Here is a 4,329-nt window from a genome sequence, read left to right on the forward strand (position 1 = left end):
GGATCACAATATAAATGTCTACAGAGACCAAACAAGAAATTTAAACATGTGAATTTAAACATGTGGGTTTGGGCAGTGTGAGATATTTGGAAATGCTGCTGCTACGTAGAGCTGACCTGACTGGGATGAGTGGGCTTGATGCTGGGGTGGGAGATGAGCTTGAGCAGAAATAAAAGAAGCATAATTTAGGTGTTATAGCCACTGTTGGTTCCCCATCCATATTCTCTTGACCCACCCAAGAAGTCACCTGAAGCTTCACTGGACAGTTTCCTTATTGTCACTGCAAACCTACAGTGACTTTCTATAGCAGGTACCTGTGACTCTGCCTGAGAGTTTTCTCTGGCTACAAGAGAATGATCATCCCACCTGCAGGACAGGCTGGCAGTGTCAGGGAATTAACACTCTTGGGAGCAATTAAATGACAGTTGGCAGGTAAATACTCCCATTTCTTATCTCTCAATTCTGAGGCATTTTCCACACAGTTTCTTAGAGGCTCCTCAGTGGGAATGCGCACAGTTGCCCAGAGGTAACCGGCTCATTTATGCCCCTCCCCCGTGTTGGCATATTCCCTTACCTGTCTTATTTCCTCTGTCCCACACAGTGCTTCCTTGAGTCACTTCCCAAGTAAACTGCCCTAAAATTCCCATCTTAGGGTCTTCTTCTGGGAGTGGTAGAGGATGATCCAAACCAAATCAATAGTCTAGACATACATAATAGTGATAAGAGGCAGGAGAAGTCTAAAATATGAAGTATCCCATAGTATAAAGAGGTTGGAGAGTCAACACAGCCCCATTTTCCAGAATCTGAGGGACAGGAGAGAGGGTCTATACCATTCTCTGTGCATGTTCAGCCCAACAGAAGGTTCTATATAGATTATTTTACTGAAATATTTACCTTGTCCAACTTTCACTTAATTTATATTTCCACCTTAAAATTTTTAGATGGAATTCAGGTTTAGCTCTGAAAAATTTATGTTAAACAGACTCAAAACCTAGCTTGATAAAGTTGAGCCATAAAATATTGTTCCTGCAAATAAACAGAAACCTTTCCTTTCCCGCTTGAAGTCAGATGGAAAGGAAATAAATTAGAAGGTAGAGAGTGCTCTGCATCCCAACCATTGTTTATAGCTCTCTTTACTTAGCTATTCTAAATCATGCATTGCCTCCAAGGGTCATAAAGATATCACTTTCTCCACTAGGCAAGAGAAATGAGAGGTAGGGAAGGAGAATGTTATTTTGCAGAAAGGGAAACATAGTTCTGGAGATTTATCTGGGCCTGCATCAGAGTAACTGACTGACCATGGAGTTTGCATTCAGAGCATCAGAATTTCAGCCATTTACTTAATATAGAAGGCTAGAAATGGATGAGATGCCAGGACTTCTGCAAACACAGTCACAGCCAGATCATTAGTATCTTCCAATTAAGTGATACTATCCAGCTCTTCCCTACTGAGAAATTTTCAGATGTGTAATTGCTAGCAATTCCAAACCAAGAATTTTCTGAGAGACTAGTATTAATAAGAATTCAGTTAAAGCCATAGGCACATTTCAACTGCATCTACTATATGTAAGTTCTCTAGTAGTAGAAATTATGAGGCATCTATGGGTGTCTAGGTGGAAAACAAAGTCATCCAGCTTTATGTGAGGGGTTGCTTACCTCCTCTGCCCACTAAGTTCACCAAAATCTTGGCAGCAAATGTCTTTCTGGAACTTCCGGTCTGAATTAGCTATATTTAATGAGACCTTGAGGGATTCATTAACAGAGGACTTTACGAAGAAACCCAAAAGGTTCACTGAAAATACTGTAACTGAATTCAACTTTACTAGCAAGTAAAATATATGTTCCTCTATATCTTCATGTGATGTCATAAAAAATCCTAGTAATGCACTTGCTGTATATACTTGCAATATATACATCTAACACTCTGAGAACTGCCATATCTTAATCACTTTGAATATGCAAGGTACTGTGCTAAGTTTTTTCTATTTATCACTTAATACTAACAAAACCTTATGCAGTAGCTATTTATTACCATCATTTTGAAAATAAGAACAATGAGGCTCAGAGAGATATATCAACTTGCCCAAGGACATACAACTAAGAAATGGTGGAGATGGGATTTGAACCCATGACCAGTGATTCAAAAGCCCATGCTCTTAATTGCTTCATTGTAAAAAAATAATTTCTAAACTCTCTTCACTTTATTTAACTAGATGCACAGACTTGGGATTAGAAATTTACTAAATCTTTGAAATGAGATTATAAGGCCCTCAAGAGAAGATATCTATTCATCATTTTCTAATTAACAGACATTACTGAACTTTTGTTAGATCTAGAGAACTCTGTACTACGTACCTGGGAAACAAAGGTAAAAAGGACAGAGAGCCTTCCTTACAGTGAAATTTATTTATATCTATCTATATCTGTATCTATATCTGCACTTACACCTATACCTATACCTATATTTTTAACCAGAGGATCTGGTATAACTCACATAGAGTGGGCATGAAATGGTCAAGCAACTCAAACCTAGGTTCCCAGAGCCCAGAAGGATGTTTAATGCTTCCTCAGTATATCATAAAGGGGACTGTTTATGGGTGGTAAGATGGTTTGATGTAGAGAAAATGGAGAGTGTATTTGCTCAATATTGTGGCTCTAGAATCAGGTAGGCCTTGTTTCAAGCCATGGTTTCAACAGTGTGATTTTTACTAGCAGTGTGATTTTAGACAAGCAACTTTAACACCTCTGTATTAGTTTAATAAGGCTGCCATAACAAATAACCACAAACTGGGTGGCTTAAAATGACAGAAATGTATTCTCTCATAGTTCAGGAGACCAGAAGTCCTAAATTAAGATGTCGACAGGGTTGTTTCCTTCTTCAGGCTCTGAGGAAAAAAATGGTCCTGTGCCTTTCTCTTGGCCTCTGGTGTTTGCTGACAACTTGGCATTCCCTGGCTTGCAGATATATTACTACAATCTGTGCCTCTGTGCTCTCTCCTTTTATTATAATGACACCTGTTATTGGATTAGGGGCCCACTCTACTCTTGTATGACCTAATACTAACTAATTACATCTGCAAAGACTCTTTCCAAATCAAGTCACATTCTGATGTTCTAGGTGGACATAAATTTGTGTGGGAGGGGACACTGTTTAACCCACTATATCCTCTAAGATTCAGTTTCCTCACCTGTAAAATGTGAATAATAGTAATACTTCCCTTATGGAGTTACCGTAAAAATTAAATAAAAGAATGCATGTATAGATCCAATACATAGTAGGAAGTCAGTAAATGTTAGCAATAAATAACAGCTGTAACCACAATGTCCTGTCTGAGATATCTCTCTACCATATGACAAAACAGGCTCCCTGGCCACTCTGAGCAGAGCAGAGGCCTAAGGCACACAGATAAAAAAAATCTGGGACAACAGGTAGCTGTGGTGTGCTCTAAGACTTACTTTACTTCTGTGTTTCCTAAGAAGTTTCTGCATTGCATGCACTAAGGGACAAACCATTTAGAAAGAGGAATAACAGAGCAATGTAAGTGAAGCATTGGTCAACTGTACATCAAGTGTGGAGAGTAAAAACTGCAGATAGACCAGCCACATTCTCTACAAGTGATATAATATCTCTTCCACAAGCAAGGGGCCAGTGTAGACTGGCATGGGTTACAAAATAGGCCATGAAAAGAGAATGTAGGTGACTCAGTGTTTTGGTTATCTACTGTTACATAATCCACCCTAAGGTTTAGTGGCTTATAACAAACATAATCATTTATTATTTGGAAGAAATTGTGTAAAACTAGTGTTAATTCTTCTTTAAATGTTTGGTAGAATTCTCCACTAAAGCCATATAATCTTGGAGATGGCTTTTTTGGGAAGCTTTCCATTACAAATTTGGTTTCTTTAATGGTTATAAATCTATTCATGTTGTCTATTTCATCTTGGTGAGTTTTGGTAGTTTGTGTTTTTTGAGGAATTGCCAAGGGGAGATACAGGTTAGATATAAAGTGATCATACACACACACACACACACACACACACACACACAAACACACATATGTATATAGCAAGATTCATATATATAGCAAGATGTGGGATTGCTAGATCATATGGTAGTTCTAGTTTTAAGTTTCTTGAGGAAACTCCGTGCTCTTTTCCATAGTGGTTATACCATATTGCATTCCCACCAACAATGTACAAGGTAGGTTCCAATTTCTCCACATTCTCACCATCATTTGTTGTTTGTTGCTGTTTTTATAATAGTCATCCTAATATGTGAACCCTTTAGTGAACCCTTTCCTCTATCCTAACCCCTGGCTAGCAATGAAC

The sequence above is a fragment of the Miniopterus schreibersii genome (genome assembly GCF_964146895.1).
Source record: "Miniopterus schreibersii genome assembly, chromosome: X".
In the NCBI taxonomy this organism is placed as follows: Eukaryota; Metazoa; Chordata; class Mammalia; order Chiroptera; family Miniopteridae; genus Miniopterus; species Miniopterus schreibersii.